This window comes from Mytilus trossulus, chromosome 8 (genome assembly GCF_036588685.1).
Source record: "Mytilus trossulus isolate FHL-02 chromosome 8, PNRI_Mtr1.1.1.hap1, whole genome shotgun sequence".
NCBI lineage: Eukaryota > Metazoa > Mollusca > Bivalvia > Mytilida > Mytilidae > Mytilus > Mytilus trossulus.
The window spans coordinates 57,131,759-57,146,597 of record NC_086380.1 but is presented as its reverse complement, the minus strand read 5'-3'; the positions used below and the strand labels follow the sequence as shown (position 1 = coordinate 57,146,597).

Here is a 14,839-nt window from a genome sequence, read left to right as displayed (position 1 = left end):
AAAACCGAGGGAAACGCATTAAATATTAGAGGAGAACATCGACACAACACCGAAACGCAACACACACAGAAACGGGCCAAGCATCAGACAAAATACTACGAGAATAACAAATATAACATCAAAACCAAATACATGAATTTGGGATAGACAAGTACCGTGCCACGGATTATTTATATGCAGCAACAATACTGCAATCTGATTGGTTGACTATCCCGGTGTAAATAACACCCCGTCCTTGTTCACCCGGGGATAAACAAAATTTTGTTAAAATTAAAGAAAAAAAAAAAGAAGAAGAAAATGCTTTAAAAAAAAGATATATATATATATATTTCGTTTTGTTTTTTCAATTAAAAAGAACACATAAATTTGCAATTTTTTTTCTAAAATAAAATAAAAAAGTATTTGACAATGTGCAGCAATACAGCCATTGAATAAAATATTAATTATAAAATTATGTACACCCCTTATTACACCAAGATATGATATATGATGAACGGATCTGAAACGGATAAATGCCAATTGAAAATTTCGCGTCAGAAATACCAAGCATTGGTATATCAGATTTCTTTAGGTTCATGAATTCTTATTATTCATAATCGATCTTAGAGTATATGCACGTCTTTACAATCTAGCAGTTCCTATTCAACCCAGACACTGATCTTTTGCGGAAATTTGAAGAACAAACCAAAACCAGTTACACAGAAACATTTGAAATACTTTTGCGATTTACATGTATTATTTTTGTCGCCTTTGACTTATTCGTATATTTTGTTTATCCATTATATCCGGTACGCCTCCGTTAGGTGTCCGTTTTATGCCGTACTCGTCCGTTGGATGTACTTTCGACATCCGTTCTGTCCGGTACGTGTCCGTTTCCCGTACGTTGCATATCCGGTGTGTGTCCGTCATGCATCCGTTACACGTCCGTTTTATTCGGTCAGTACATCAACGGACTCTAAACGGATAACAATTTTGTTAACGGACAACTTTTATTTTCATCCGTTAGGCGTCCGTTCGTGCCATACGGTAAGATGTGACCGGGGCTTTAAGCTTTGTAATCGTCTCCTTTTATACATATATTAAGGTTAGAACTAAAAGCAATATAAGTATACCGGTGTTCTATAGTCCTAAACTGACACATAATCGAAACCGAGGAAACACATCAAATAGAAGAGGAAAATATCAAAAAGACCTAACTGGTACATAAAAAAAACTCAACATACGTAAAATCACACTATATGGCAGTTGTTATTTCATCGTTTGATGCGTTTGAGATTTTGATTTTGTCATTTGATAAGGGACTTTCTGTTTAAAATTTTCCTCGGAGTTCAGTATAATCATGAATTTTCTTTCTGATAACAAAAAAAGTAGATTTAATCAGATGTTATCTCTAACCAAACATTAAGCTTAGTATAACGATATCGATAAAATGACTACATTTCGTCACAGTAAGCCAGTTCAAATAAATGCAAGAACACTAAGGACTTAGAGAAATAGATACACAAATGTTCATTTCAACATATAAACCACAGAATAACAACGAACCCCTAAATGTGTTTGACGGCAGTTTTTTTTTGCAATCTAAAATTGATTGCAAGTGAAAAACACGTCAATGTCTGTTTGAGCAATTTGTTTTATAAAAATACGTGGTCAATAATTAAGATAACATATAGCATATTGCGATTTACATAAGAATCAGGAGGAGGTCCATTTCTTGGAGAAAAAAAAACAATCTAATATAAACATGATAAAGTAGTATGTGTTCCATATCCAGCATCAATGATAACAATGGTTGAATATTATCAGCTGCAGGCCCTTGTAATTTGGAAATGTCATCACTCAAAGTTTGTATTTCAGGTCAAACATTGCACATTATGAAGACGAAACGCGCGACAAAATCTCAATCCTAGTATATATGATGAGTTAATTGTCACACATTGTGAGGCTGGTAATCACCAAAAGAAATCTTTACCAACCTTTTGTTTATTAACATGTGTATTCAACTTTTAGTCAAGGTTATTTTAAAGGTAAGATTTAATCAGATTTAGTGACTCTCAACGGTATTGTTCTTTTTTCACGTATGCAGTTTAAACAAAGTATGAGAGACATTTTTCCCCATTGATTTAAAGGAATATAGTTTTAACAATTCATCAATTACAATATGTCCTGGTTATACAATTAATGTTGAAAATTGGAAATTTGATTATTTTCATCTCTTGTGTGGGTGTAATTCAAGATTTCTAAAAATATGGAAGATAAAACAGATTTTACAATAACTTTTTGTCAATATTAAACAAATATACTAGATTGTAAATGGTTGAAGAAAGTTCCAAACATGTCAGAATTAACAGATGTCCGTATCATTTTTGTATCGATATACAATTGTTTATTAGGTCTTTCCACTTTTCTGTGGAAAGACCTATTGTTTTTCTTCTGATTATTTTTTTTTTTTTTTTTTTCTTCCGCCTAATTTTGTTCTTGCGATAAACATTTGTTTCGCAATATGTCGCTTAGATATTTTGTATATGATATCGAACAGTTTATGCGCTTTTGAAATTTACCCTGCGTAAACGAATACTTTTCTTTGTAGGAGTTATCTCCCCAAACACTGTTTTCCTTGTTAGCGCATCTCCTTCGCAACCGTAAAAGATTATGACAAATTTATTTTACAAAATTGCTGGTTATATCCTTCGCATGATTTGTCCTATTTTGACCGAAGCGATATGAGCGCTCCATATGAGAGTTATTTCCCCTTATGCATCTGATATAAGTAATATGAATTTCTATCTTATAAACCATAAGTGATAGAGACCTAGGATCTTTGGATTTGAGGTCCTTGGTCCCAAAAAATGAAAATTAGGTCAAGGTCAAAGGTCAAGGTCATATTCTAATATTTGAATTTGGCTTATTTTCACTTATATCCAAAGACTGTATAAGATATCAACAATTTTTTTTTACTAAATTGTTAGTTGCGACATGTCGTAAGATGTAAATTTTGATTGGAAGCGTACGTTGAATGTAAAAGGGAGTTTTCTCCCCTCTTGTATTTAAAAATACGCGTTTGGTGATTTAACTCATTAACTAAATATAATTAAGACCTATGGTCTTTTGATTTGAGGTCCTTGGTTTATGACCTTGAAATTGATCTCAAGGTCATAGCTTAATTTGACGTTCTAGATTTTGACCTTTGATTTTATTCTATATGTATACATGATAAAGATATACAACTTTTAGAAAAAGGTATCAAACCATTTAACCTTGAAAAAAACAACCGGAAGTGACCTTTTGTAAACCGGAAGTAGCTATTTTTTGTACTTTATCAATATAAAAGTATATAGAACCAGATATTTTTGGAATCAGTGTCAAGTAAATATTCAAATATAATCGGAAGTAACATTTTTCAAACTGGAAGTACCAAATTATCTCCCTTATTTAAAAAAAATGTATGGAAACAATATATTTTTGGAATCAGCTTACTAGGAGCTATCATTTGACGATTGAAATGACATTTTAAACTTAGTTTCACAACTTTTCATATCAAAATACATTGTTTTGATGGAAAGACCTTCAATTGTTCTCTGAACAATTGGTTTTTAATTGTAATTGTTTCTATTATGCATTGACCTATTATTTTCTCGATAGACATACAAGAGCGTAATGCATATTTTAATATAAGTAACGCTATACAATCGGGTAAAGAAAATGTAGCTCCAGAAATGTTGTAAACTGATAATTCGATATTTAAAAAATCATTAATGTCTTGAAGTACATGTGTCAACATAGTGAATAAGATCAATATATAAAGCTGTTTTCTTTTTAGATATTTCATAAATCTTCTGGTCTTTGGCATTGATTAGATGTAAACAATCACCTACATGGGCAGAATTGAATGGCAGTTCAAAACAGTTAAATAAACTAAGGCAATTAAGAGAGAGCATTCGTCAACCGAATTCAACAAATATTGTTTATACAAAAAATATAAAATATTATCTTGGGTGTATTTGTTGAACAAGTAGTGTTTTTTCTTCTTCTCATAAATACAAGCAATCTACTGCAGCAAAAAATACTTTAGTAGGAACCTAAGACCGACGGTTACACTTACATATTGTTGTTACTGCTATATACTTTCTTTTTTATGAAAACTTTTGAGAATTTAATGTATTAGCCTACATACACGTGTCATTGTTTTCTTAATGTAATGTACCAAATGATAGGGCATTATTACATTTTTCCTGAACGTCAACGATAACTATGAATTATTCAAATAAACATTGTGTCACTAATGCTGTAACCCGATAATTGTCAAACAGAAACATTAGTTTTTCAACCAAACAACCTAATGTTTCTGTCTTATATGTAATTTGTCAAATAAAGTATACACAGTAGTTTACAGAATAATATCCATTGAGACATTGACAGAAAAATACCTCGCGCATGATAAGGTTATTGTTAAGTCGTAATTTAATCGTTTTAAAGGCCCTAAAGGGTATTATTTTTAAACGCATATTTAGTGAAATCTTTGTATTAGGGACATTTTTTTTCTTTATTTACTTTAAAATATTTTTTAACAATATATCACTGACAGTATTTTCCTCGTTTGAGAAGTAATGATTAACTTTGGAAACGTAATCTTTTTCGAGCATTGTGTAAGTGTCGTAAAAAGAATTTTAACAGATTTCAGTATCATTATTTTAGCGATAGAAACAACTATTCTAGGTTATTATTATACATAATGAATAAAATAACTTTGCAGATTTTTATTGATGGACATTAACGAGCGTAATGTATAATTTTAAAAATATATAACGCCATACAACGGCTGCAGGGTGCATAAAGGTATCCCCACAGATATAATTAACTAATGAATTTAAAATACATATTATTATGAATGACATTAATCTTGTTTTTAAGTCCTCAATTTGTTTCAAAATCGAGAACTTCAATGAATGAAGGTAGTTGTAAGTTGTTTTCATAATCTTAGGTTCACTGGAATTGATGAGATGAATACAAGTGTTAGAAGATAACCAATGTTTACATAATTGGAATTTGCATGTATCAAGTAAACAGACAATTGTAATCGTTCTCAAATTTTATATCAGTAGCATGTATTGCATGACAACGTTAATCGAAACATTCAACATTCAACACAGTATTTACCGGATTTCGTATCGATAAACATTTATAGAGTCCTAAAAAAGGTACGATGAAAATATTTTTCTATTGGGTAAAGCATCAACGGACATTATAATAAAAACCCAGTACTTAAAGATACTTAGAGAACATACATTACTTGCGTTTATCTCATCATTATGCATTTAGATACAATAAGATGTTAACCAATTTAAAGCTCCTATTTTTTTTATCTTCAAGAGTAGCATTAGCAGAACGTACTGGTTTTTCTCATCTAAACAATCGATCTAGAAATCTATTTTTTCTGAAGTTACTATTATAGCATTTCAGCTGACTAGTTTACTTGTGTTTAATCCTATGAATACAAGTAATATAAAAGTCGTTATACATATTAACTTAAGTAATTATCGCTCAGTTGCATTTAAAGCAATACGATCTCCTGGGAAGTTATTTTTAAAATGCTTCATCTTAAAACGCTTCTCAATGGTTGTCTAGTGTTGTAACATGGATTATGTGACAACTGTTAATATATTACACGTCTTGTTTTGTAGGTAATTGAATTAATAAAAGCGAGTAAATGCACCTATTTGACTTTCCATATATTAATAGCATATTTAAAATTGTTGACCAAAGTTAGGCCGTTTACTCACAAGAAAGTGGCAGTCACTACAACTGAGGCACAAAACTTGGTTTTCTAGTGTTTTATTGATTAACATTTACAAACTATTAATATACAATATAAGAATGAATTGGTCATTACATATATGGCCTGAAACGATTTAATCACTGACAACAATTCGTCGGAAGCGCAATGTTAAATACACGCAATCTACACACATATTGTTTAATTCAAAAATATAGTGCACACTGCAATGTATATTTCAATACAGTTGAACAAACCGATTATAGTTGTCCTGACATTGTAACACAAAACTAATAAATATGCCAAGACTATTATAGAGTAAAGATTTAATTACTTTTAAAACTTTAAATTTGGGCGATTCTTTTGTTGCTTATTAAATAAAACATCTGTATTTGCGAAATTCAATTTACAAACAGGCTTTTAAAAGTAATTATAACAATAGATCATTATGGGCAATAATTATTGAACACGAATGATATCAAAACTATAGACAGTTTTTGTTTATCTCAAAGGATTATTTACCCAGTTCACAACTTTTCAATAAAAATATTATTTTCATTGGAATTGTTGAGATAGAGACAAGTACACAAGTGACACTAGATATTCAACGTACTCATTATCTATCATCGTTATCTAAAAATGAAATATTTATTTCTTCTTTTACTTTTGAGGATGTCTTGTCTTCTTTTGTCTTGCATGCAATTCACACATTTTTATGTAACGATTATATATCGTTCTTTATGCTAAATTTTAGAAAGCTCACTTATCCAGTATGTATACAAATGTAGTCGTTCTCATTTACATGTTTTATATCAGTATCGCATGAAAGCTGATAAGTGATTTCTTATAATTTCTCTATACTGAACATGTGTTGAACGGTCAATCTATAAATTTGATATAAAAAAAGGATTTCTGGATTCCATCATTATGATCATATCAATGAAGATTTTCAGAGTGCTAAAATAGTGCGCCAAAACTTGTATAATATTTAGATCGCATCAAAAGACATCACTGTAATTACTATTATGTGTTTTATATATGCAGGTATTGTTCGGTGTGTACAGAAGAGAGGGATAATATACCAAAAGAGGAACAAGAAAACAGATACCTCTTCAGAGCACACGAAATCACCCTCGTTTTTTGGTGTGGTTCGTATTGATCAGTCATCAGTTTTCTTGAGCGTTTTGTGTACTGTTGTGTACTGTTTTTTTGGGGGGACTGACTGTTTAGTTTGATCTTTCCAATGTTTGCTCAATTATCATCAGACTATATACATTGTTTAAAACATTACTTGATTATAATACATTATTTTATAATTTGGCAAAAAAGTAAACTAATTCATCCAAGGAAATATTACTTAATTTAAAGCTTGTACCTTGTATGCAGCATAATTAACAACACGTTCAAATTGTTTCACAAATTCAGTATTATATACGTTACTATTACAGATTACAGTTTTTGAATAACAGTTGTGTTTATTCCTGTGCACACAAGTAATACAAAAGACTGTACACAAATGAACTAAAACAATTGTAATTATTGTAACTATCGCTCTGGTGCATTTAAAGAAATACGATCTACTCATGCTACTGGGAAGACATTTTCAAATACTTCCTTTTAACACACTTTACAAATGAGAAATGGATTATTTGACAACTGTTAATATATATAATATATTACTGGATTATGTTTTTTTCTTTGGAAAATAAAAACAAAATAATGAATTTCTTTATACCGATGTTCATATTCCAATAAAAAAAGACAGAATATTTATGTATATATATAAAAATTATTTAATGATAATAATGGTTTTATTTAATCATTTTTTACTAGTTTATATATACATAAAATAAAATCTTATCAAAAGATGAAATCACTATCAACTCGTTTTTGCACGATTGATTTTATAAGTAAAACGTGTCCGTGTAGTACATTTTCAAATAGGCAGCAAACTTCGAAGAGAATCACCCATCTTATGTCATCAATTTTAGATGGTAAGCTGCGATTTAATCGATACAGTAACGCGTGTTAATCCTGATAAACACTATCAAAGATATACAAAATAAAAATCAAATAAAAAATAGATGCCTCTTTATATTCAATAACAAAACAAAACAACATCATTTTTTCGTAACGGTTCATTCACGTATATCATGTATATAACGAGCTTTTTTTATACATTTATATTGTTATTCAATTTATATAATTTGAATTCGTATGTATTGATCTTAACATTTTGCAGCATACGTACAATTGTTAAGATTTTTTCAAAAGGGAAAAGGGGGTAGAAACGGGACATTTTGACTTTTTTTCAATTAAAAAAAGCCTATTTTGCATTTTAAAGAGGTATTTTAACTTAACAGCAGTTTAGAAATTTTAATGGTCATATACCAGCTAATGTTAGTTAGATTTTATCAGTTTTAGAACATTACATTAGTTGATTCTTTTGTTGATTATTCAATGAAACATATCGTTTTTGCAAAATTCTATTCATCAAAAGGTTTTTAAAGGTAATCTTAACAATGCATCAATATGGTCAATAGTTCCCTATAGACGAATGACATGAATACTATCGACATTTCGTATCTTGACGGATTGTCTGCCAAGATCAAAAGAAATCTTTAGATGTCTTTGTATTTCTTATGTAAATTATCACGGAATGTATCATTACTATAAATATAAGAAGGAAACGAAACAACGCATTGTTAAAAAAAACAAAATGATTTAAATATCAAAATTCTTTTTCGGCAATGGTTATTTCAGCTCCATTCATTTCATTATATGCAGTTTAAGTCGTGATTAATATCGTAACAACACGATTATCTATAGTTTGTATCTTCGATCTCATGTTGAGCTCTGATGGGGAGTTGTTTTCAATAAGATTAATAAACATTCAGTTTCATATACATAACTTAAAAACAGAGTATCCTTATGATTACTCTAGGAAGGCATTATTTATATAGATTGGTTAATGCTTCTATTATTAATTTAAACTTAACTTAAAAAAACGAAGAAAATGTATTGTATTGATAACGATGACAAGTACAGACACATATAGATGTCGGAACTACTGCATTGGTATTACAGTTTAATTAGACAAATTTTGTTGGAAGCAATGTATCTAATTATCAGACTGGCCACACATGTTGCTTCTTGCAGCTGATATATGATTTTGAGAATCTCACTACCGATATAGAAATATACTTGTTGACAAAACAGCGTAGTATAATTATTGTATGACGTAGCGGAGTGTTGTATACATCTACATAAGAAGGAATGACATGTAATATGAAATTAAATAATAAATGGCATTTTGATTTCCTTGCTTAACGTCAACTTTAGCTATGAAATATTCAATATGATAGTTGTCTCAATAATGTTGAAAGCGAATAAAAAAGTATAATCTCAAAAATACTGAACTCCGAGGAAAATTCAAAATGGAAAGTCCCTAATCAAATGGCAAAATCAAAACCTAAAACACATCAAATGAATAGACAACAACTGTCATTTTGCTGACTTGGTAATTGTCAGCCAGAAACAGTAAGTTGTGATTTTACTTTTTAGTTACTTATCTTTTTAATTTGAATAACTTGTCACAAAAGGTATATTAAAAAAAAGTACAAAAATATCCGTAATAAACCTTGTTTTTAAAAACAAAACTATACACATTAATGCCAAGTACCTGGGACATGACCATGTAATTGTAAACTTTGGTAAATGAAAAAAAAAAAAATAATGAAATTCTTTATTTAGCAGAAATTATTGGACTATTTGAAATGCTTGAATTACACTGAAAAAAGATAACTGTACTGTGGAGATCACTTCTAACTTCTCTTCAAATCTGTCATAATATGTCAGAAGAACTGTTCAATCGATGTTTATATTTCAATTTCAATCACTGTTGTACGATTGATGTCAGCAGCAAATCTCGAGAACAATCACTCAACTTATGTCATCAATTGTGGACGGTAAACTGCGATTGGATCGATAAAGTAATACGTGTTAATCCTGATCAACACTATCAAAGACATATAAAAACTTATTATCATGGACAAAAAATTCAAATAAAAAATATATGACTCTATATATCTAAAAACAAAAACAAAAATCATGTTTTCATAACATTTCATTTACTTATGTAACGAGTTTTATACATTTATATTGTTATGCAATTTTTATCATTTGAATTCGTATGTATTGATATAAATATTCTGCAGCAGACGTACAATTTTAACGATTTTTTTAAAAGGGGAAGTGGGGGTATAAATAGGACATTCTGCCTCGTTTCAATTGAAAAAACCCTGTTTATTTTGAAATTCATTTTTTAACACTCCCCCACCCCCTTTCGGTTTTTCCCACAATAAAAATCAATTTCTAGCTCGGTTACTTCTAAAATCGTTTTCATACATTACTTACTTGCGAAGTTGCATTTTAAAAAATATCAAATGTGAAGAACATTCATCTTTCACTTGAAATTGTTCTTTTGCATAAAATTATTAGAATCTTGAATATTTATTCATAATGTTCTCTGCTGAAGGAAAGTTAAAATATGTCCAACTTACATTAATGGTATATGACCATTAACGTTTCTAAAATGCAAAGTATATATACTTCTTTTAAATGCATAATGTACTACTTTCTTGAAACGATGTACAAGTCAGATACAAAATAAAAGTAACAAAGATATAGACCGGAAACAACCTGCCGTATAGTTTGTACTGAATCGAATCATCAAGTTTTAAACACATGCACTATATTGTATTTCCACTGATGGGTTACAACCTTTTTAAATTAATACTACATCAATATCGTCCAAATTGGTCGGATGAATTAGTAATAACATAGTATTAGTTAACACGGTTACGTTATGAGGCTCGTTTTTCGTTATGAATTCACATTTCAAAAATGAATGATTTGTTTAATTATTTGAACAGGCATTAACTAAAGTTTAAACATAGGCTATAAAAAATTCATGATTAATCCTGCAGGTAAGGTGATATAAAAAATTGTTAATGTGCTGGCTTGGTCTCTTACTATATATAGTATACTGTGTCATTGTATTCATCTTCATATGAATTTAGGAAAGTATGTTTTGTTAAACAATGAGATAGCAATAATTTATCACCGCTGATGACAAGTGTCATCGTTTTCTGATAATGTATATACCAAATTAGAGGAATGATAAGTAGGTGAGCGTGTGTGAGATACCGACTGCTAAATAATGATAGGGATGTTTAACTCATGAAGTCGGTCATAGATTCTATGCTGCTAATTAGAAAACGAATACATTGTAATAGTTGATTCGAATCACCATCATTTCCATAGTCTTATTAAGTTCGAATGAACAGTGGAGCATAAAAAAAACGATGACTCATTGACAGCCATTTGAAGCGCAGTAAGGTTCAGTATTTTAACCTTTTTCAAAATAACAAAAAATAGTGTAAAGTACAAATGACATGTACATTTAAATGCATTTGAACAAACCGTTTATATCGCCCTGACGTTGTAACAAAAAACCAGTATCCATGACAAGACTAATTTAAAGTTGAGATTTAATCAGTTTTAAAACATTACATTTAGGTGATTCTTTTGTTGTTTATTCAACGAAACATATCAGTTTGCAACATTCCATTCACTAAATGGGTTTTAAGGGTAATCTTAACAATGCATCAATGCGGTCAATAGTTCCCAAAAGACGAATGACATGAATACTATAGACATTTCTTATCTTGACGGATTATCTGCCAAGTTAAAAAGTAATCTTTAGATGTCTTTGTATTTCTTATGTGCATTATAACGGAATGTATCATTACTATTAAGTATACGTAATTGCACGACTCTAGCGGAATCGGGATACACAGGCAAGAATGCAACGCATGTATAGAACTACATGTATAGAAATTGGTTTAATCTTAAGCTGATGGGATGGTTAGGTGTTCTTATCTTAATGATATAATTAGTAAGCGCTCTTGAAATCAAAAAAAAAAAACACAACAAAGTGCAAACTGTAAAGCTGTAGATACTTTTGTGATTGAAACATTCTGCACTCAGATGGAATGCTCATATGGTGATATAGAATTGACACCATTAACATTTTATTTCAAACGCATAATTCACTAAATGACTTATGGTTTGTTCATGCATATATCCTACATGATATTAGACCACCTCAGTTATTCTGAAAGTGCTTACATTAAGTGCATGATGTTATTTAAGGTTCCAACAGTGGCAGAGTCAATGCAAAGACTAAAAACTGGTATTTCCATGCTAGGCAAGCAGCATTAAGAAGTAATTACAAGGACTGAATCAACCGACCCTTAGTCAGAATTATGTGTCCAAGTAGGGTGACTATTCTTCCTGCAAACTGTTACTTAGTGTTAGGGTGTCTGTCTAATACAAAGCAGTATTATAGCTCATTTCTCATTAGCATGATTTCATAACCTGAATATGCATCTGATCCGCAACTGAAAGTATAGCAACCGTCATCCAAAAATACGTTTACCATACGGGTTCTGATTGGGAGCTGTTATATTGACATTTTGGAATGTATCTCCCTCATGCAAAGCTCTGATTCCTTTCACGGATTTTGCTAAACTTTTTGGACCTCTAGGATTATAGCTCTTCATCTTTTATATAAGCTTTGGATTTAAAATATTTTTGCCACGAGCATCACTGAAGAGACATTTATTGTCGAAATGCGCATCTGGTTCAAGAAAATTGGTACCGTTAATTTTATTACTACCACTGGGTCGATGCCTCTGCTGGTGGACTATTAGTCCCCGAGGGTATCACCAGCCAAGTAGCCAGTATTTAAGTACTGGCATGAAAAAACGGATTTATTGTGTTATTAAAATTTACTGTTACAAAATATTAGAAATTATTTTAAATTAAGGAATGTATCTCCCTCGTGCAAAGCTCTGATTCCATTCACGGATTTGGCTATACCTTTTTGGACCTTTTTGATTATAGCTCTTCATCTTTTATATAAGCTTTGGATTTCAAATATTTTGGCCACGAGCATCACTGAAGAGACATGTATTGTCGAAATGTGCATCTGGTGCAAGAAAATTGGTACCGTTAATGTTATTTAAATTACCTCAGTCGTGACAATGTAATTGTAAACCCGAGATTTAATCATTTAAAAAGACCTGAACGGTATTGTTCTTTATTCACGTATTTATTCACATTTTTGTAATGGAGACATCTCTTTCTCTGTTTAATTGAACAATAGTTTTAACAATACATCTCTGACAATGTTTCCTTATTTTTTTTTTAAATCTTCAACTTGGGAAAATACTTTGTTTTCGTCCTTTGTGTGGGTTTCGTGCAGGAATTCTTAAGAGTTCTAGTATAATTTTTCTTGTCGACAGATAGCAACAATTTTGTTTTATTTTATTATTTATTTTAAGTTCAACTCCTTTGCTACTTTTCCTTCATCGACATACACCAGCGTTATGTATAATTTGAGATATTAAATGGGTACAGGGTTGGTGTCTCAAGAGATGTAACAAACTGATAAATCTAAAACTCATCCAATCATGCATTTCATTGGTCTTGTTTGTAAGTTCTTAATCTGTCGGAAATCTGAGAACAATACCAATATATGCTTTTTAAATGCATGAACACAGAATATTGTTATCATTCTTATTTACATGTTTTATGTTAGTACTGAATAAGAGGCGGATAAGTGGTGCCTTTTAATCTCCTCTATATTAAATGACAACGGTCAATCGATGTATTCGATATTCAAGGATTTTTTCAAAGCAACAATTTCCCGACCATAAAGCAGATAATTATAGACAAAGGCCACCCATGGGTCTTCAATGTAGTGAGAAACTCGTACCCGGAGGAATATTTTATCTGGTTCCTAAACAAATATTTATACTAGTACAGTAAATAATGGACGTCATACTTAAGTCCGAATTATACACAATAAACTAAAATTAAAAATCATAAAAGACTCACAAAGGCCAGAGGGTCTCGACTTTAGACAGGCGCAAAATTGCGGCGGGGTTAAACATTGTTCAAAACAATACTTCAGTTATATACATCATCAAAAACATTTGGTGAAAAAGCAAACTACTTCATCTACAGAAATAAATTTAAATATCTCACCTGTTTATCTTGTATAAAGTATCATTAGCAAATTGTATTGGTCTATCTCATCTAAACAATCCTTCTACAAATCCAGTTTGTCCGTAGATATCATTACAGCTAACACCTGTTGTTGTGCGTAATCCTATGTGCATAATTAACATGAAAGACTACTAACAGTCTAAAAACAATTATACTTGTAATTGTCGGTCTGTTGCATTTAGAGCAATACGATCTACCGGGAAGATATGTTTTAAAACTTCCCTTTAAAACAATTTTTAAAGGTCTTTTGTTGTTGTGAAATACATCATGTTACACGTGATACTAAATGTTTGGCTTGTTATTGTATGTTTGGTGAATAATAAAACAAAACACGGGTACACGTATTACCTTTTTCATGTTGTTGTCAATTGAAATGTTTGGACTTGCACTAAAAAAAAACTATAAGGAATTGCTCTCAAAAACAAATTCCTTATTCATAACCTTGTAATATATTCCTCTAGTAAATGTTTGATAATAAGTTATATGCAAGTTAAATTTAATGAACTTTACATATGTACAACAAGAATATAGGGAGTTTTCTCTTACCCGAACATATATCAAAGATAATCCTCAATAGTTTAAGAAAACGTTGACCATTTTATATCTTCTACTTCTCTCTTTACGAACAAAAAGATGATATAGCATGATAGTATAAACGTATAGTTTATATTATATTTTGACAGCTTATTGTTTTAGTGTCAACACCAATCGTTCAGTTGTGCTGCCAATAGTTACCTACACCCGAGTAAAATCACATTTTTTTTAGATATGGAAATCCATAACTGCAGGTTAAAAAAATGTTTTGGTAAATCCTACACCTTTTTCTTACATTACTGGACGATCGAAGCCATTTTCTATGGTGTAGTTTTCATAAAATAGAAAAAAACCCAGTTTTTTTGGTTACTCTTAAACTCTTGAATGTAAGGTACA

At 30.5% G+C, this 14,839-nt stretch overlaps 1 protein-coding gene across 1 annotated transcript in view; it reads right to left on the bottom strand.

Moving 5' to 3' along the window:
• Window positions 1–14,839, bottom strand: part of LOC134727785 (uncharacterized) — a 391,209-nt gene that overhangs the window by 46,772 nt on the left and 329,598 nt on the right. The gene's annotated exons all lie outside the window — the stretch shown is intronic.